This window comes from Carassius gibelio, chromosome B18 (assembly GCF_023724105.1).
Source record: "Carassius gibelio isolate Cgi1373 ecotype wild population from Czech Republic chromosome B18, carGib1.2-hapl.c, whole genome shotgun sequence".
NCBI lineage: Eukaryota > Metazoa > Chordata > Actinopteri > Cypriniformes > Cyprinidae > Carassius > Carassius gibelio.
The window spans coordinates 29,579,998-29,602,623 of NC_068413.1; the positions used below are offsets into that span (position 1 = coordinate 29,579,998).

Consider the following 22,626-nt stretch of genomic DNA (forward strand, 5'->3'; position numbering starts at 1 on the left):
ACAATAATAATACAAAAGCAGTATATAATTATTTGGCTCAGCTGGCACAGGGCAAGGCATCAGTAGCACCAAGGATGAAAGTGTCTGCCAAATGTATAAAAATCCTTTATATGATATTGCTGTTGTAATTTCTTCAATCTCACCAAATATTTATTTCAATAAAACTGAAAGAAAGGCCTTTTTCAGGGTACAATGTTTTTAGCTTTAAAGGGATCTGAGTTCATCTGAGGTATTCACTTCTTGCCAACGCCCCTCAGACCCCTGCAAAGTACTGAGTTCGAGAGATCACGTGTCAGTAAAAATTGAGTTTGTTCTTCAATCATGTGAGTGAAAGAGGAGAGAACGCTCATTGCACTGAGGCACGGCTGAAAACCCCATAAATTGACCTGGTATGGCTAAAAAGGCATCTGCTTCTGTTACTTTTTTCATCAAACTGAAGTAATTTGCATAAGACACTCCATTTGAACTCCTATAATTTGATCAGAGATGCATTTTAAGCCAACGGTGAGAAATTTCATCACATTATGATAAAGGATGACAGCAGAAGCTTTGACTAAATCCACTGTTTTCAGTAGGTGGGGTGAACAGGGTGTCAAAAGATTGTGTGGCGTTTATGATGCCTGTGTGTAAGGATAGCAATTTTTCCCCTATTCCTCTACCTTTCTAAAGGGGCAAGAAGAATTTTTCCTGTGGATGAAAACTGGGAGCATGTTGTACTGAAATGTGTATTCCAGGGCACTGAGAGCTTTCCATTAGGGGAGCATGAATCACAGTGCGTTCCCCTCTTCTTCACCGACCCTTCAAAACAAAGTGATCTCCAGTAGGCTCATCTGAACTATCTCCTGCAATCTCTCATGCTGTCAGAGACATCTCTGCTCCACACCAGCACGGCCCTGGGACAGTCTTTACAGCTTGCATCTGCCTTGCTTATCCGAGTTTTGCCGCCGAAGGCCTAAGCAATCCAATTCGGCACTGAAAGAGAACACCACCAGGTATTTACACAGGGGGGTACCGGCGGGAAACTGGGATAAAAGTTCCTTTAACAACTAGAAATGGCTATAAAACACCCTAAAAGAGCATATCCTGTTTTGAACCCTAAGGGCTCAGAGACTGAACATGATTTATTTGGTCTATTTCATGGAGGGCCTTTTCTTATATGTGCTGTGCACCTTGTGGGAGAGCAAGAGGGTCTGCTGACTCACACATGATGAAAGGTGAAAGGTCAGAGCAGGATGAAGTCAGGCTACAATGGGAACTTGTGAGCTTCTTAACTATCTTCATGGTTTCTCATAGACAGAATTGAAAATAAATGGAGAGAAAATGAAAACCCCAAATAATCTCATGCTGTATGTTTCTCCTCAGAGATTGAAAACCACAATATTTCTCATCAAGTTCTTCAAGCCAAATGATCTAAGCTATATTAATTCTAAAAGTAAAAGCTGTTTAAGTTATGTCTATTTTTATTTATTTCATTTTTTATTTATTTCATATCTAAATCATTTTAAGGTTGAACCTGAAATAAAGATGAAACTTAAATGAAAAAGAGCTCCAAGTCTCCTGTGTGATATGCAAAAATTTCTTCAGGACAGCATAGAGTTGCATCATCTAAAATCTCAAGTTTCAAAAATGCAGATGTGTTCTGACCTGCTCATATATCCATTTTCAAGTATTTGAAACCCAAAATTTCCTTGGTGCCTAAAAATTAAGTTCAAAAAGTTTCATGATTTTAATCAATTAGACATGTTTTTTGATTACTAAAATGTAATCTAATCATTAAAATTTAATTACAAATCTTCATTAAAAATTTAATAAATTTAAAGAATTTCTCTGGGGGAGAACAAATTGGTTGGGTTATAGGGCTGTGCTATGAACAAAATCTGACTGCAAGTCATCTTATCTATGGAAGAGCAAGCTCTGTGCACTTTCCTCCGGGAACCAAGCAAGACTTTAAGTTTCTTCAGAAAATCCAGCTTCACCAGCTTCATTTTACAGTACAGGTAAACAAAGAGCCCTTTCTGGTGAAATATGTCATTTCTGGAGGTCTTTCTGGTTCCCAGAGAAAATCTGTATTGCTCAGAGGTTGATCCTCCATTATCAGCTCTCATCCACACAGACCAACCTGGAAATCCATGCCAGTCTAAGCTGCATCTTATCAGCAGGGTTCTCTGCCCCCTCTAAGGAGCCTTTATTGTTTCTCAGCCAACTCCAAGCCAAGGGCAGCCTGTGGGTTGTGGTCTGCACAACCTCCACACACGCTAATTTTCTAGCAACCTGCCTACACATTCTAGAAACCATCAGCATCAGTCGAACTGGGTTCTTTTTGATGAAACAAACACCACATTTGCAAAAAAAAAGAAAAAAAAAAAGAACCATCAGCTGCTTCTAATACATCAGCGCTAAACATTTTGATATCTACTTCTTCCTGAAAGCGGATGTAACTTGAACTCCAATCCAGACGATGAACTGGCATGACCTAACAGATCGTCTACAGAGTCTGGTAGCAAAGCACCCAAAAGCCATTATATCAGAGATAAAACTAAATCATGCTTAGCAATCAATATTTCATGAGCTCAGCTAATGCACCCTTTTAAATGTTCTAGTTGCACAGATTGTTTGTTTGTGGATATAAAAAGTATATAAGTGTGCATCTCTGCCCTTTAGATGGGAAAACATAACATTTAAGTGAGTTGTTTAGGGCTTTAGAATTGCAATGATTTGTTTCCCTGACAACCACTTGAGGAAGGACGATGACGAGCTTGATTCTGAGCAAATAAACAGCTTTATTTAACATTTGCTGATCTGATACAAAGTCTTTTTTCATTATTTGTAGGTGTTAAGACCCTTCCACATGACTCATGTCAGAGCTTTAACACCTCTCTTGACAAAAACATCATGTGTCACTCTGACCTCTTCATGAAAAGCATTGCAGATCATGGCAGGGCTGCTACGGTGTCTAGACATTAAACCTTGAACACAGACATCAAAAAGAGTGAACATATATGAATGTAGAAAGGAAAAAGTATTGCCGATTGCTCTGAAAGTTTGCAGAAAGTGAAAAAGATATGCCTTGACATTTGTGTCGTACAAAATTAGCAACTGCTAATTAAATCACTTGACAATAGTTTGTAGGAACTACAAAATCAAAACAAACTGTGTGCCGAAGAAAAGATCTGCCGTGACTTGCATATCTTCTAAAAAACGTTAACAATCAGAAGAAATTTCCAACTGAAATTAACGCTTGTGGTAGTTAAACTAGTTGCTTTTCTCACAGATTTTGGTGCAGATTATAAATTAATTAAGACAAGTTGTGTGGATCCTTACACTGTAAAAAATAATAATAAATAACATTTACAGTAAAATACTGCCAGCTGTGGTTGCCAGAACTTCACCATAAAAATATGGTAGCAACATTTTAGGTTTTACAGACTTAACTTAAATTGCTAAAAGACTATATATACCTTTACTTTTTCTTTTTCACTTCCAAAAACTATGTTTGTACCAGTATTTTACTGTAAAATTACATTAAATATAATTAATTTATTCACCAAATATAGAATGGAAGCTTAACTGTTAACCATTTAAAAGGTTTTCACTGTAGCATTTTTTAAGTGTTTTACTGTTAAAATCAATATATATATTTTTTAAAGTGAAAAAAATACTATGGTATCACCTTAAAGCACTTTTATCATAATGCATGATTTGTAAACTAATACATTTTAATGTCCAACACATAACCAGCTCTATACAGTATGTGTGTCTTTGCCAATGTAATAAAATTGCTCATTAGCGCACCTTGTATAGCATTGCACTTGTGATGTGAAAAACAAGAAAACTCAAAAACAAGTTCTGTGCAACACTGTTCAGCAAAAAAAGCCAAACCATGTGATATCAAGGCAAAATCGCATGGTTGCTTGAGCAAATGTGCTTTTATCTCCCGTTTTCTTTCTTTAACCATGTCAGCTGGGTTTAGTGTAGAGCTGATTAATTCCAAATGAGAAAATTAGAGCATAATATAATAAAATGTTAGCACGGTCATGTTTTAAAGGAAATTGAACATGCTTTTTATAGTCATTCACTGGACTGTTCACTTTTAAACTGCCACCAAACATGCAAGAAGCAACACAATATAATTTCTGCAAAAATATTTTCACTGGAATTTATTTTTCATGAGCCTGGGTTGGAAAGATTCCTCACAGTACGCCACCCAAACATAAAATGTTTGTAAGAAGTACAATGTGTCTGTCCTTCTTACTCACAGTTGACATTTTCCAGATAGAAAGAGACTGGCTCATCTTGCATATCTATTATTGACACAATGACAGTGCTGCACAGATTGTCTCAATTATACAAGAAAAACAGATAAATGAACCCATTGTCACAAGGACAAAAATATATATTTATTCATAAAAAATAATAAAAATCTAAATACTACAAAAAATTCCTGGCCATTTAAATGCACCCACCATTGGCAGTTTGCACCTTACTGTATCTAGACAATGAGTCTCTATCCATCTTGTTCATTTTCATACCAACACTCCCCACATTATCATGTAATTTGTTCCAGTAATCTTTGGCTGTGCTTCAAAAGGTCAACAGCCAATGGGGTCAAAGTTTAAGTGTTTGAACCTCACAATGCTTGAAGTGCGCACAGCATATCATTGAAACAAACTATGGGAAAATGACTTCAGAATAATATTTCAGATAATAAAAAATGAATAAAACTCCACCGATGACTCACCAGAATATGTCTTGGAAGCTCTGTGATGCAGAAGAGATGTGTTTGCTGACCCAGACTAAGTAAGCACTGGAAAACCTTTACTTTCAACCTCTGTGAAACCTGCAACAGAAGGTAATACAAGCCACTTTAAATATATAGCTTCTGTTGTACTTGGTAAAAAGTCATAAAATGAGGCTACAATGTAAAGGTGAACTCAGTGTATTACTCCCATACACTCCAACTTTACATTTGAAAAATTAATCTTTTGGAACCGGAAAAATTGGCCACAAATCAAGAGATACATTTCAAACATTTAAAGATGCTCTTTTAACACACATCAGTTTGTTTGGTTGCAACTTAACAAGTGAGATTATTGATATTGATTGAGGTCGACTTAAAGAAAGGTCAAACCGAGGACCGTGCAGTGAACAAATCATGAATTGATACAGCATCTGTGCTCTGTGGGAGTCGTCCTTTCATCACGTAGCTCTGACTCACAGGTTTGTTTGGCTCTATATTAAACATACTTTATCTCTCACTGTCTCTCTTCATGCAGAGACATATTGTGTCCTCCTACCTAAAACAAAAGCCTGTTAAACTGAGGATAGCACATCTCAGAGCTCCAGCTGAGAAAGTGTGATCAGCGTGCAGGCCAGAGACTGAATAGGGAGGAGACAGACTACTTGTAGAAAACCAAGTAGTACCAGTTTCTCAACTGCAGGCATACTGGTCTAAGATGGTTAGAGCTGGTTTAGTGTTGACCTAGCAAAGCAAAGCTATTTACCAGCAAAGCTTAGTCTGTGAAACACACATCACAAGAGTCTTAAAATTTCAGCCAAAATTCCAAGATTCTGATCACAGGACAAGGTTCTGGGAGAGGGACGTGATAGTGGCCTGTGGTGCTTTGTGCACAGCATGTTGATCAAGTTGAGGTGGTCTGCAGGGTTATTCTAAGTCCTCTGTGACTCTTAATTGCAGTGCTGTCAATCCAGTTTGTGTCCAAACAGCATAATAAGGGGTCATTACGAGACCAGAGTGGAAAATAATGGAAGAGTCATTAAAGCCTGGGGGAAGCAATATCTCTCCACAGTGTGGGGGGACAGGTAGTCTATTGCCCTGAGGAGATTACCAAAATGAAGTAGCGTGTCTCTGCCAAAGGCTACATTCAAAGACACAATGTTTGGGACTGACTGACAATCATAACACACAGACCAAACCTAAGCATATTTAAATTTGAGATATGATGTCATGGTTTACTCATGTAAATACATTTGATATCAGTTACCATGCTTTCATTTATATACAGGTCTAGATAATATGCCCATGGGTATATAAAATATAATCTGTCATATTTGAAAGCACTAAACCACAAAGAAAACCATAATGAATGGCTTTATTCAACAAGTAATCTCCCCCAAATTACCATTTCCGGGCATTTTGGAGAGTATCACAATGCATGCACACGCTTTCCCCTAAGAGTAGAAAAAGTTGATTATTTTCATTTTAGTGCCCCCCCCCCCCCCCAACCCACCCAACGTAACCAACACAGATGACATTGATTATGTTGTTGGGAACTCTCCAAAATGGCAGAGAAGAACTGTTGAATATATTGTTATTTTTGTTTTCTTTGCACACAAAAAGTATTCTCGTAGCAAAACTGAAGTTGAGCCACTGATGACACATGGACTGTTTTACTGATGTCCTTAATATGCTTCTGGACCTGGGAACAATACAGTTGTGTTGGTGTCTAAGGAAGGGTCACAGAGCTCTCTAGTTTAAACAAAAATATCTTCATTTGTGTTTTGGTGATGACAAAGGTCTCACAGGGTTTGGAACAACATGAGGGTTAAGTAATTAATGACAGAATTTTCATTTTGGGGTGAACTAAAGCTTTAAAGGTACAGGTTGTAGGACCTGTCATTAGAGGGCGCACTACCAAAACAATAACAATTGCGTGCTTTGATGACGCTAAGAAGGAGCGTGGAAAGATGGGATTTGTTGTCTTCTAACACAATAATTGGGCATGCATAGCAAATGCAAATTCAACGATTTGCGAAGTAGATTACATAAAAAGTCAATGCAAAGACGCGATCAGACTATGGATCAGACTATGGATCTAGAGATGCGATGCCCCGTGTTAGGCGTGTATGCCCCATAATACTAATCTTGTTGACCGTTATAATATCAAACGTTTTCCGTAAAGATACGAATCAAAACAACTCACCTGTCGAGTAAAACACAAGCGAGATCGGCATCTCTTTATACTTGAAGTTTGTCGCAAAGCTCTCTCCATCTAGAAAATGCAACACTGATATTGATGCTCTTTCTCTCCTCTTGTCCCAAACTCTTCTTGGGTCGTTTGGTTGGCCCGTATGCTTACGTTTACAGGAGCTGTCCTTGTCGACAGAACAAGTAATCAGCTGGACAAAATATATTACACTAGCCTAGTGGTTTTTGGATATTTTACTGCAAATATCTTACAAACTGTAGCTTTAAGTGAGTTTAGAAACATCCATGATGTATACCTTTTAATTTAATCAATATTCATCTAAGATTTGAAGTACACTACAAGTGCACATTCAATACAGTTAAGAACAATTATTTTCCACAATGGTTAATTCGTCACCCAACAACGCCTTCCACTGTGCTCTGTCTAGCTGTTTTAAGAACAAATCCTGTTTAAACAGACTCTCAAATGCTGTTGCCTACACCAGTACGATTCTTTATAACAGAACCATAATATTCCGAATATAAATGTGTAATAATGAATGTGAGGTAATTACAGCATATCATGGCTTGAACACCCCTCATGTTTCTCTGAATTAGCCCCTGCTATCTGCAGCTGCAATGGAAGGAAATTGCCTGAAAAGAAAAAGAAAGGACAAAAACAAAATACAAAGAGAATAAAGAAAGATGTATGCTTCGGTGAATAATGCTAAACAACAAATGACAGCTCCAGCCTTCAAGTAGAACAATACCATCATTAGATAACGGGCTGTTCTCTTTTCAAGACCGACCCTCGGGTTAATGAACGTATCTGCATCGCTTTATGCACCATTACATGGCTTATCTTCCCACGATGCTAATGCGACTCATGACTAAATTCAATGAAGAGAAGTGCCAAAACAGCAGTCTACACCAGCCCTGTCATGGCTTTATCCCGCAAGGCATGAAAAAATGCTGAAGATCAGTAGCGCAAAAGGTACAACTGTGCTTGGGGGTAAGCAGCAGTTCTCTGCCATTCTGTCAAGACCTTTGTGCACTTATTATGGAATACTGTCACCACTGAAAGTATCTGAACATGTTTGAAGTGGAATGAACATGAGCCATCCCCCATATTTCCCTTTTGAAATAACATCACAAGCTGGTGAAGGTGACATTGCCCTGTGTGAAACTGCAGTTCTCAGGAACAGTACAGAGAATATCAATTTTCTGTAATTAAAAAACATTTTTAATCCTGCTTTCGCCTGAAATCTGGCCTACACCTCGTTGTGCTTTGATGATGAAAAAAGATATCTGCGCTATAAAATCGGATTGCATGAGGCACATTATAAAATAGCCCGATATACACACATCTGTGACCACACATCAGTTTGATTATTTAATGTACTATAATATGAAAATTGTATGTACTCATTTGCCCGGCAAACATAGACTGCTTACAGCTGAGCTAACAAACCTGATCATTAAAGATCTCTGATCAATATATTGATTTACTTGGACGAATACGTTTTTTTTTTTTTGGGGGGGGGGGGGGGGGTTGTGATTATTCCTATTAATGAATGTAATTATTCATTGCATTTTGGTGCATTTAATAAATTATGTCTACTTGGGGAAAAAAATGTAATTGTATTAGCACTATAGTATTTTAAAATTGTGATTTAGGAAATACAAATGTGATTTTAATTGCATTTTAACAGAGGCTAACTCTCTTTTACAGATATTTTGTATTGAAGGACTTGTGTGGAGTAAAAGCAGATGCAATGACAATCTACGTTCACATGCACTCAAATAAATTGTTTACAATTATATCCATGAGCTTGATCTGAATAAAATTTTGATCAAATTGAAATTGTTGGTGACCTGAAATTATTCGATCAATAAAAAAAATAAAATAAAAACGATGCATAAGAATGCTTGAATTTGTCTGCTTTTCAATCAGATAAAAAAATTGGACACTTGCACGGTGCCATGACATGCATGTTTTACAAATGTTTAACATCATACAAACATTATAGCGAATTTTCACATTTCTCTTCTTAAACTCTAGAGAAGATATCTACATGCTTACCAGTGTCTTTTCTGAGAAACTGAGACTCAATTTGGCATCTGTTTATCTCATGCTGTCTAGTAGAGATATCACAAAGCTTTTGTTAGCGATTCCCCTGCTCATAAAACCTACTTAAACTGGTAGCCATGTTTTTGGAAAACAGTAATGACCATCTCTGACCAGATAACAACCAGCTTTGAGAAGCTATAAACAATATTCCATGCTCCAAAACAAATCTTTCAGCAAAATGTTTTTTCCTTCGGGCATGAAAGAAATCTCTGTTTCATGAACTTTGTGAGGTGAGGTAAAATGAACCAAAATAGCTACATCAAAACGCTCTGCACAATAAAACCTAATTGGCACCTCTCAGCTTCCACACTCCGTCTATCATGCCTCTCGCTCCACGTCACTGTGAGTTACAGTGATGAATGTTTGTTTCTCTCACAATTCGAAGACAAATGCAACTCTCTGAGTCTGCTCAGTTCCTTGTCAGCATTTTAGTCCCAATCCTGCAGAAATCATAATTGCCTCTCTTCCACTTTCTCTGCTTCCACACAGCTTTCAAATTCTCCTATACCTCCAGAGCGCAATTCCATCAGGTCCCAACGGCAAAATCAGATCAGCAACCAATAGCCATTAGCTCCTCTATTTAAAGAGATCTATGCAGTTGTGAAGATTGCTTAGAGTCAATTACGCCGCCTGTCTGTGTTTAGCCTGTGGCCATACTGCACTCCGACGGGAAGATTATTGAGTTTCATCGCTCTTTTAATGGAGAACGCCCCCCAGCTCTCACCTCACGTTCATTCAGAACATATGCAGGGCAGTAAACCCCCTCCAAAACCTTACCGCTGCACGGCCGACTTCTGCCCCGAACCGATAAGGAGCAGTAACAAAAGACATTGATTTGCCCCATAAGGATTAAAAAACCATCCATCCAGTCGATGCAGTTTTATGATACAGTACTAAAACTCAAATGGCTGCATAGTGCTGTGAGGTTGAGTAAAGTTCACTGTGCCGTTAAGGCATAAAACAGTGACAGCTGAGGTGTGGCTGTGAATGTAAAGGTCAGTATCTGCTGTGTTATTCTGAATTCTAATAGTCATACAACAGATAACTGTCGCTCAGCTTACCTTATTGACTGTTTCTCTGCTTTAAATGAAAGGAAATCTGTAGGACAAGGGACTTTGTGAATGAATCCGATTTAGACGCTGAAAATCTCAGTGGGCTAAAGCTCACTGAAGTAGCAGGAGCATCGAAATCCCTGGAGGTAGATAAAAACCCTCCTTATTTCTGCAACCAGACAGACGGCTTCAAAGGAAAACACACAAACATACAGAACAGACCCAAAATACAAATTTCCCTTCCGTCCAAAACACACCTCCAGCACTGTTCCCAAAGGTCTAGGCAAAATGGAAACGGAAAATTTTAGAACAAGAACTGAATAGTGTTACATACACACACAAAACAGCATATAATGCATTAAGAGTTTAACCTGTTCTCAGTTTTAAGTGTTTAATGGTCTTTATGCAAATCGTTTACTACCAAACAATTTTTACAGTATTCAGTATGTACTGTTTATATAGGCATGTGAACAGAATTCATTACACATAGTCTATTATCAATCCTATTGCAGATCACACTGTGCAACATAGATCTAATAAACTTGCATGCATGTAGACTATACAATGAGGACACCTACTAACCCTATTGATGGAAGAATAAGGGATAGGGAGGGATAAGAGCTTTAGCACCATATCTTGTTGATTTCAAGTCACATTTTTATTGGCTGGCCAGTAAATGTGCATCGTAGCAGCAAACGTACTTGTACAATGGTCAAGCTGTATGTCTGAAACTGTCAGAAAATTAAATGGTTGTCTTTGAACCTCTCTCACTGTAAAACATAGGTAATCACGCAATCACAGAAATAACCACGACTGTTACATGATGCCAATCTTTCATCTGGAACAGCCAAAAACTGAGCAGCGTGTCTTGGGCTTTAGGCAACGAGTATCAATAAATCTGATTCAAGTGAACCATTTCACCCAAAACTTGTGTGTTTTTATGTTTGTAAAGTATAATGCTATTAACTTAGCAACATTATAATTAAAAACTCAACCAAAATCAATGCACTACACTTCAGTAGCACTATCTGAACAATTGTTTTGTCTATTTACATTATTTCAGATTTGTTATCTTTGATTCTTCCAAGATATCTACAAAATGTAAGTCAAATATAAGACAACCTTTTTGATGACCTGCACAAATTAAATTAATAATGTATGTCCATACAGAACAAACTGATACAATCTAAAAATAAATCATGTATCTGTTACTTGATTAAACAGGATGAAATAAAATATGGGAGAATTTATTTATTTAATTATTTATTTATTTTTACTGTAGTTTCTGAACAAACTTCAAACAGTGTTGCCTTCCAGTGCAAATGTTTAAAGATTATAAAATCAAGATATACTGAGAAGAAAAATGACATTAAATGATCAATCTTGTTTTATGAGAATTTGACCAATTGAAGTTGATCAAAAAGAAGTAAGTTTGTGATATAAAGTAAACTGAAAAACAAGAACAAATATCTGCCAACAGGCCCAGAAAAATCAAGTGTTGTTACTGACTGATATTTGATCTTGTTTTAAGCATGAATTCCATTCATTTTGTTCAATTGAAAGACTTTGAATATCTTCGTGTTGCATCTCAAGTAAACATATTTAAGGAAGTTTAGATATTCGTATTGGAAAACAAGACAAAAATGCTGAGGAAGATATGAGTTTTTCCCCCTTTTACAGTGCATGCAACATGTAACCATGATATGAAATAACATGACATGGTTTTGAATTTAAGACTTTCTGCTCTCTCTCTCTCTCTCTCTCTCTCTCTCTCATATATAATTACAGAAAAAGACTTAAATCCAGGAAACAAGCACTAAAACACTAAGACTCTTATTTTGAAATGTATGTGCTTTACTACTTCCAGCTAGTCACTGAAAAGATGACATAGATAAAATGTGCACTCTTATTACCATCTATTACATATTACAATATAATCACCATGAAGTGAGTGTTGTCATTACTCATCAACAGTAGATCATAAGCAATCATATCGCGTAAATATGAGGTATTAACTGATTGCAAGCTACTCTGAAACAGCAAGCCTGTAGAACGCGCTACAGTACAGCGTTTTGACTTTGAACTCATATTTATTCAATCAAATCATTGCCTTTTTTAGTTTCATAATCCTATTAGGCTGTAACACAATTCCTTTGGCCCGCAGGGACCCTGGTTTCACAGACATTTAAAAAATAGTTGACAGTATGCAGTATACTTGGTAGTTTACACTACCACCAAGAAGACTTCTAAATTTAGCCACACTCTTCCACTGCGTTTGACACAGAGATGGAGGGTCTGTTTTGTAAAGTAGATCCTGTTTCTATTTGTACTCAAGGTATGAATGCAGTTGATAGACACAGTGTCCTGCACCAAGGCTTTAACTAACAGCCCATTTTTGAACACACATCCCAGTTCTCAGGGGAAAAGACCACAGGATGAATTATCAGGTAATGTTCCATTAACAGGCAAGTGCTGCTAATGCATCCATAAACACAATTACAATGAAAAACAAGCACAGCGTGAATGGGGCAACTGATTTTTTTTTCTTTTTTTTTTCTGATATTATGTTTGCATGAGCATCATAACTGACCAAACGGACATGTGATGCTGGTTGACAGCAAGTAACAGATCCTCACATATCCGTGTCAGCCTGTATATCTCTCTCTCTCTCACACACACACACACACAGCAAAGCAACTGACCTTACTGAATATTTAACAATATGTTCCCTTTTTTCCCCATCATTTTCTTTCCTCCACCCACTCAGCTCGTCCGACGAGTCCTTAGTCAGCATTAAACCCCACAGTTCCAAGGATCTGGCCCAGCGTGATCCACCACACAGTCTCCAGGCAGGAAGAAGTAGCAGAGGAAGAGAGTCGGAGTTCAGCTGGCATGCAAAAGACCATGGGGGATTGTGGGTAACAGACCAGGCATTCCAAACAGCTGATCAGACAGACAAATCACCACATAATGATTATACAACTACCATAAGAATATCCAACCTTACCCAGATAAATACAGCACACTGCCGTTAAGTGATCATGTAATATATTCTCAACTGCTTGATTGTTATATCGTCAAAAATGTAACAATATTATCATCAAGCAATATATTTGAAGTTAGATGTAAAGTACATCATACTTTATCTGCATACATACACTCACATAAAACTAATATAGTCTACTATATAGCAAATCTCAATGATTGTTTATATTATTGCACAGTTTTCATATATCCGACTTTAATCGAAAACATACACTACACTCAAGTAAAGTGATATATATTATAGCAAATTCCAACTGCCTGATTTGTTTTATTTTATCATAAAATGTAACCATATTTCACCCAGCTCTTTATACAATGCAACAGTTCAACTTTATTCTAATACATAAAGCATCTGCAATACATATAGTTTTGCAATACATACAAGATAACTGTGTAGTGTGTTATATACTACAGCATATAGCATATCTCAGCTGCTTGATTGCTTGCATTGTCACAAAAACACAACTCTATATTTGAATATACGGTATATTATACAGTATACTTGTAAAGTGATATACTGTATACTGTATACATTTCAACTGTTTGATTTCAGTGCAAAATGTAACTATATAATTATGCAGCTCTTTAATGTAAAATTGGATATACAGTAAGCATATCCTATATAGAAAGAGTACGCTCATTCGGAGTGTCAATTTACAAAATACAGCTATATTATTGCCTAGAAATATATATTAGAGTGAGAAGGTTCTGGCTGCAGACTTGCACTCTCAGACTTGCATTCTCAGACTTGCACTCCCAGACACTTGTGCTTCCGCTAGCGACGTCACTTGCAGTCTTTATTATTATTATTATTATTTCTATTTATTGATAACTTTTTGTTTGAATCTTTCAACGTTTTACAACAGTAGCCAGGTGGTGAAGACAAGAAAAAAGAAACTAAATTACAATGTCACTTGCAATCGCTACTTGCATTCTCAGACTTGCACTCTCCGACACTTGTGCTTCCGCTAGCGACGTCACTTGCAGTCTTTATTTATTTATTTATTTTTTTGTTCTATTTATTTATACGTTTTTGTTTTGAATCTCTCAACATTTTACAACAGTAGCCAGGTGGCGAAGACAAGAAAAAATAAACTAAATTACAATGTAGCTTGCAATCGCTACTTGCACTATCCGCTACCTGTGACGTCACCTGCAATCAACACAAATCGTGCATGTTGCTAACATAGACAGTAAAAGGTTGCCAATGGAGACAAGAAGCTGTGGTGGTGATTGATTAAACGATTAAAACTAAATTAGTAGGCCTACTACTATACACAAAGTTTTTCGTTAAGCGGTTTCCTCCTGTAGAAAAAAACTAACACCTAATATGGCATAATGTATTAGGACACGTTAAGTTCAATTAAAAGACCAAATTCGATATATAGTTATTATTTAATTTACAATAAGGCAAGCAGATGACTATGAACACAATGCGAACACTTAATGTGGCCTAATAACAGACTAAGATGATAAAGACAATTCAGTAGGCATAGCCAATATGTCTTGTTGTTGACTCAAAGTATATACAGACCAGCAAATATGAACGTGCATTATGAAATGCATTAAGTGATTTAAAAAGGATCAGCTCCGTACAGGCAGGCAGACGAGTACAGAATGCAGTGAGTTAAATTGTACATTAAACGTTTTCCTCCTATAGAAAATCATAAATAAAACACATAATGTAGCTTAATGGACAAAGACAGTGATATAAACGAGTTGTAGACAGTTTATTCTATATGGAAAAATGCTTAACGTGAAACTTTGCGCGTTGCGTTTATTCACTACCACAGCTTCTTGTCTCCATTGGCAACAAGCACGATTTGTGTCGATTGCAAGTGTCGCAGGTAGCAGAGAGTGAAAGTAGCGATTGCAAGTGACATTGTAATTTAGTTTATTTTTTTCTTGTCTTCGCCACCTGGCTACTGTTATAAAATGTAGGGAAATTCAAACAAAACGTAAAAAAAAAATCAATAAAATAAAAAATAAAGACTGCAAGTGACGCCACTAACGGAAGTGCAAGTGTCTGAGAGTGCATGTCTGAGAATGCAAGTCTGAGAGTGCAAGTGCAAGTCTGCAGCCAGAGCCTCTTGATTAAAGTTGGATATGCAGCATAACATAAAAAGCAGTAGATGATATTTAGCAAATCTTGGCTGTGTGACTTTGTATCATTGTAAAAATGTAAATATAGCAGATCTCAAATGCTTGATAGCTTGTAAAGCTGCTGTAAAACAAGGTCTATTGTTTAAAGCACTATACAAATAGTTTTGACATGACAGTAAGGACAGTCTGTGAGCAGTTTGTGACACATTTATTTGTGTATTTCACAATGACGATAAAAAGAAAAGCATTTGGACACAAACATCAGATCACACTGCAAAACAGCCATGACAATAGGCACACTGCATGTTTTCCCAAGACTCCAGAGAGCTCTCTTTCTCTCTCTCTCTTTGCGGAGTGATTTGGGCATTGAGGCTTGTAGATAACCCTCCGCCGCGTCCTTTGAGAGCACACTGCAGGGGCCGGGCCCCGTTCCTCATCCCCCAGGACAGCCATATTCTCTATTCTCATTCATCTGCCTTCACATGTGGAGAAAACCAATGAATGTTGCTTATTATAGCTGCAATTTGGTGCATTGTGGGGGATGAGACATTTTGACTGCGGACCTGTGATTGTACCCAAATGGAAAAAGGGCCCCGGGGGCTTCATCACACACTTTTTGTCTTGCTAAACATTTAATGAAGTGGATGTGCTTCAGAAACAAGCTAATATGAAGTAGACTGCAGACTGTTTAAAAATAAGTGCGCTTAATTGTATTATATGTGCATTTGTAGTGTACCTCTAATCTAGAAAGTACATTTTTAAGAATCTGTACTTGCAGATAATATAATATTAATGAAATAAATTGCCATGTAAGTGCATTTAAAGACAGTACACTTTTATTATGCACTTTTACAAAGTCCTGATTTTGTTTTGAGCGTGTACCTGATCATGCATTATTTTTCATGTGATTCACGTTATTACAATTCATTTCTCTCCAGCCTGGCACAAATGGCTTGATTAGTTCCAGGTTTAATGAAGGCCTGCCTTCCCAAAAATGAAATGAGCTGTACCAGTGCGTTGTGATTGGTGGAAAGCTTAGACGTTGTACTGCCACGGCCCTTGAGAAAGCAACAAGTTACGTCTGCTCCAGTATAGTTAAGGATGGTGTCAATATTGCCATATCAAGAGAATATTGAACAAGAGGATTGCGCAAAACTTTTACTTTTACAAAAATTACTTTTTTTCAGTACCAGCTCACTTGAGGTTCCAAGCGAACCGTTCCATTATCAAAGCATGATGTGTAAACTCTGCTGATCACAGATTGGCCAGAGAGAATCGTCACTATCTGCGTCATTGAACTTGTAACATGAGACACAACAGACCCGCTAGATTTTATTCAGCACAGTCAGCGAAGGATCGAATGCAACAGTTTTGAATGATTTAGACATACCCTTTGTTGATAGCCGAGGAGCGTCTCCAGCGAGATCTTGATGGGAAAAAGCTTTTCAGGATTCACAACAGTAGAGCCGGCGCAAATATAATGACTTGAATAATCCCTCCCACTCTAAAACAGTACTAAACTGCAGTGGAAACACAAATCGAGCCGAGCCAAGCCGCACTGAGCCGAGTTGTACCAGTGGAAAAAGCAGCAGGATGTGAAGTGTAATGTACGAGTCAAAAACCCTAGGCACATTTAACTTTCACTTAAGCTGGCGAACGATCTCAGCTTTAGTGCAGATAGTGAGGAGCTAACGATAACGTGTGCCATCATTACAACACACCCTTTACGGCACTGGTTCTGGCTTCTGTTCACACAGAGCTCGGTCCGGGAATGAACCCGGCCATGTTACTAGGTCCCCAACCCGGGATCGATCCCGGAATCAATCCTGGGATGTGTTTGCGTTCACACAGAAGGCAATCCGGCATTGTTCCAGCAATTTCCCGGGACCAACGTGCAGTGTAAAAGGGGCTCAAGCAACACAAGATTACCTCTCTATCTCACATTTCCCAGCACTTCTTACTTGAAATCGAACAATACAAGATTGTGATCACCCTCACTTACACAAACACAATGGACCTTTATATGTGCAAACGAGCTAGAGGGTGGTTATAAATGTGAATGCAGAACCTAAACAACAGTGTGTCGTGCATTTAACTAAAGGGTCATCCAACTGGTCGTAACCACACAGGCACATGCTGGTGTCTCCTAAAAAATGGCTCCAGGGTCTTGAAGGCCACCAGACTTTAATAAAAACAAACAATGATCTTTGCCATTCTCACAATCTTCTCTGACCTTGAGTCCTTGATGAAAGGGAGGAATGATGGGAGGATAAGCAGGGTTATGGAGGACTGTTGTTAAACATAATTTTTGTCTACTCATCCTGGGCAAATGTGCCTGCAAATGTCTTCAGTGAAGAATTGTAGACAGTGTTGTATCAGTGTTAGATGAAAGCGAGTCAGACATGTTCTGACAGGGGCTTGATGTTGTGTTCCTGTACAGCGAGGAAACAAAGGTAGTTTGTGGTTAAATATTTCATCTTTAGGCGAATATCAATTTGTAATCGTGAACATCACTTCCTCTTTTTGCTCCTAGATTGATCATGGTCTCAGCACTTGAAACTGTGCGACTAAAACTCAAATGACTAATAAAATTGTTATGGCACTGTCAATGCAAGGACATTTCTTCAATCTGTCGTATTAACAACCTTGAGAAAATGAAGTGTGCTTAAAAGGATAGTTCACCCAAAAATGAAGAATCCATTGTTCCAATAGTATTTTTTTATTTTTTTTCATGTCAGTGGCTACCGTCAAATGTTTGTTTACTAACTTTCGTCAGAATATCTTCTTGTGTGCTCAACAGAAGAAGAAAAGCTCAGGTTTGGAACAACAAGGGTGAGTAAATGATAACATTTTTATTTGGGGGCAAACTGTCCCTTTAATTATATTAAATCTTCACTTGTATTTCTAGAAAATGCTACTTGCAGATAATATAATTTAATGAAATAGAATGCTTTTGACATACATGAGCTTCATTGCATGCATAAAATCTGCAGATTGCACTATGCCTGACCCCATTCCTCCCCTTTAATTTCCCATCAGCCTTCACTATCCCATTGAAAAAAGGCCAAAAAACTGAACAGTAAAGTTGAGAATTTGTCAAAAGACCTACTTCTATGTGAAAGCAGAAAATCAATTAAAAACAGCTTTTCCATGTCGGCGGTGTGTTGCGGGTGCTGAACCGCTAGTCATTAATGCTCTCAATCCTCCATCAGGGTCACTTGAGTTCTCCTCTCAGTGCTGTCTTGTATAACACTATTCATGTTACCCGACTTCGGTCTTTATAGGTATGTTTCAGCCGACGCGAGTGTGGGATTATATGTTACTGCACCTAAAACTCAGCCCTTTTAAACACCATCAAAAGCTCCTTTGCTGTAACTGACCTCGATGCTAAAAACAGCATTGTGGAGTCTTGCATTGCATAACTCATCTCACAACAAAGAGAGGCCTCTAGTGTTAGTGACGAGACCTGTGGCAAGGTTTTCCATTAAGACAGAGAGGTCACACATATCTGAGCTTATGATATAATAATCACTGCGTCTGACCTCAGGCTGTTAAATTAGCACATACTACATCTATCTATCTATCTATCTATCTATCTATCTATCTATCTATCTATCTATCTATCTATCTATCTATCTATCTATCTCTACCCATCTTGGTGTATCTCTCCATCTTCATATATATTTTATTTTATTTTATTGATTATGGATATTTTGGATATTTTCTCCACCCCGGTCACTTCAGTCCCATTCACCAATCAACCTGCCCATACTGATGTGAGGCATTCATGACATTTACTGAGAGTGACAAAGAGAGAAAGATGAGGGAAGAACAGATGCATAGCAAGAGTAGGATGAGAACATGCTGTTTCTGCGTCGCTCTGGGGTCACTATCCTTGTAATTCTGTCAGCAAACTGCCCTTTTGCTGCAATCAGGGACCCTGTTTCATTTCTTCAAATGACACTGTTGATGCTACAAAGGACAAGGTGATAAAGGATCACTGTCTTTCTCTCAAGGAAGGCCATCTGTCAGACCTTGTGTGTGTGTGTGTGTGTGTGTGTGTGTGTGGTTCCGAAGGATAAAGAGTGGGCATCTAATCATCCTAAGCCAAGCTTCAGCCATGTGTGTGTACACAGTTGGCGACCACCACCATGATCACAAACAGAGCCCGTTCACAACCCGAGGTGACGACAACTTCAGAGACATAAGAATGAGCGACGAGTCCGTATACTGCTCACAGTCATTCCAACAGGCTATAAAATGAGTGTAAATGTCCTGAAAAACCAACAGAAATGTGTCAGCACTATTACAGGAAGAGTAAAGCTTTGGCTCGGCTCAGAGGATGCCTTTAAAACTACTTTACATTCTCCTACTCATATATCATGAAACGTTGCTCGGAAGTTACCTCAGAAAATGAGTTAAGTAGCAATGGTGCTGAAGACATGGATATGGAAATTGACTTTATGATATGTGAAACGAGGACAAGACAATACGATACTATGATTACATTATCATAGCGCCACAGTAATATGTTGCATCGATGCAACATTTGCTTTAGTATACTCTACTTCAAGTAGATGATGATCTCTTGACGAGGATCCCCTTCCGAAAATATAATGAAAGCCACATATTTTCACAAGACCCATTTATATAAAAATTAAGCATGATATTATAAAGACATTTAATATTGTCACTGTACTAATGCCAAAGCTAATTTATAAAGTATTATCTGGAAAATCTACCCATTATTTAAGTAATGTTGTATATATATATATATATATATATATATATATATATATATATATATATATATATATATATATATATATATATATATATATATGAAACTTTCAAAATTTGTTTATTCAGGTATACCTCTTTGTTGTATATTATGTATATTTCTTCATCTACAACATTTTAAATCAAAATAAATAAAAACGAAAAAGGTAAAAATGAAAAAGATTTAATAAAAAATGTAAAAAAATAAATTATATATAATTATAATTATTATGTATGTAATTATATCTATCTATGATGCTACTAAAATAACGATGAACTGCATTTCCAAGTGAAACAGTCACTAAAACAATGACTAAATATGCATTTTGCTTTTGGTTAACATTATCTAGTTCACATGGTCCAGATGATGTCAGCAGAAAGGCTAAATCACTTATTTTGGTAGAAAAATAAGTCAAACCACATTTTTCTTTGCAATAATGTGCACAGATGAATCATTCACAAAAAGAGTTTTAATTACACTTATTAGGAAAGTAGATTGGGTCCATTTTTATTTAATTTTCACTGTAGAGATTTTGTGGAACACAAAAAAAAATTAATCTCATTGTACCTGTAAAATTACAATAAAGAGCCTGAAGTTCAGGACAGAAAGACATGCAAAAGACTGGAAAGGTTGAACTAATTGACTGACTGACTCCCACAAGGTTATTGTCACCGACAGAAAGAAGCGAAACACACCCGTTTCACACACGAACACACACTATTTCTCACAATCTCTCCCCTGAGCACATACACGAACCCCTCCCCATGCGTATAAACACTCACACACACTGATTGAAGATTGTTCAGCTTGTGTGAAGTGAAACAGGGACGAGAGCGTGAGATTGCTAAGCGCCGATATACAGATGTGTGAGTGGAGAGAGAGATACTGAAGTGTGTTAAGAGAATAACAGCTGCTGGGAGGAACACGGGGAGTCCTACATTTTGTGCTTCAGTGGAGAGAAATGTGGTTTAATTAGCAGTAACCTTTTCAGTATCCAGAGACCAGCCCATCACATGGCCGTACGCACGCACAAACACACACCTCACGTACACGGTCAGTAGTTAAAAAGTGGTCATCCTTGGCCACGAGCCCAGAAAGTTTTAATGTGACAACCAGCAGGTGCTGCTATCAAGGTGAGTCAGTGTTTATCTGCAATTAAAGCATGGCGTTTTGATAAATCTGTAAAAATGCGCTCAATACTGAGGGAATACACTGATTAAGGGTCTCAAAATAATTGTGAGAAAATGAAGGGTTATTTACAAATATATTATCTGCATAATTTGAGTGAGACTTTAAAAGGAAATTATTAGAAACGTAAAACTTGATCATATTCGGCAGCATGATTTGAGATGATCTAAAGAGCATCTTGAGCTTCATTTAAACCAAGAACATCTAACCGTCTGTACAAAGGAGTTCACATGATGTCACGAATTTACTTAATTTAATAATGACCTAGAAATAGTGAAGAATCATAATGTTTCTTTGTGTTAAATGTTTTGAACCTTAAAACTTTGCATATTTACATGTATAAATATACATATATCATTTTATTTAATCCTTGACACTGAATCTATAAATTCAGTGCTGAAATGTATAAATATATTTCAATATATGTGACGTTATAATATATTTAATATAAAAAGCATCACTTACAAAAGTTCTTACCCCTTTTCACCTTGTCTTGTGCGGCAGGTTCAGCGTTAAACAAAAAATATGGCAATCCCAAAATCCATCGCAATATCCATCCCAAAATTCCAGCTGCAGAGTTCTGGTTAGATCCACACAAGTGAGTGAATTTGAGAGACAGGTGTGCCCTCGATGTATGAACTGATGATTTCAGTGCATGATCACAAAGACACACACAGAGAGAGAGAGAGAAAGGCAGAAAAGACTGAAGGAACTCTCGAATGAAACCCTTCAAGTCTGATAGAATCAGTACGAGACACAAATATCTCTCACTCTTTTAGAAACGGGGTGAAAGAAGACGCTCCGAAATCTTAGAGGAAGAGTCCCAGAAAGGCTGAAATGATATGTAGTCCATGCCTCAAAGGATCAGAGAGAGTCCTAAAAGAGACAGTCAAGGGACAGTGAGTCCTTACCCTGAGGCACTCCTAGAAGAAGAAACCAGTGCAGAGCAGTCCTAAATCAGCTTTCTGTTTCTCGCACAGACACATTCGAGGTCCTCTTCCATCTTCCTCATGTCTCTGGGTTTGTGAACAGTGTTAATCTCTCGCCGTTGTGCACTGATCTGCAGCTAAAAGCAAAGCACCTCCCCCACCTCTGCTAATCCGGCCCTCTCTGTGACGGCCCCTTTTTGCTGCAGCCAATCAGAGCGAAGGCTCCGCCTCCAGGCCTGCCTCTATTTTCTGCCCCCTCTCTCATGCACTAACACTGACACATTATACACTGGATACTCTATTACACTCAACAGACTGATGCACAGAATAACCCAAAGTCTGGATCCGAAAATGTACGGATGGGGATTTAGCAATGACTCCCATGTTATAATGTTTTGAAGCGTTGTTAATTTGTGTCTGAAATGACATGATCGACACTGATAGTTTGTTCAGCAATAAAAATGGCAGGAAAA

The 22,626-nt window shown here is 37.6% G+C and overlaps 1 long non-coding RNA gene across 2 annotated transcripts; it reads right to left on the minus strand.

The window, feature by feature from the left end:
* On the minus strand, positions 1-22,418 carry LOC127977434 (uncharacterized). 2 transcript variants are annotated; one of them, XR_008158208.1, is made up of 3 exons: positions 21,690-22,418; positions 4,739-4,837; positions 1-972 (listed from the first exon to the last, which is right to left on the minus strand). It is a non-coding gene; the product is annotated as an uncharacterized LOC127977434 (long non-coding RNA). The 2 variants fall into 2 exon arrangements; XR_008158207.1 differs by having other exon boundaries at positions 21,702-22,415.
* Positions 22,419-22,626: the final 208 nt, after the last annotated feature.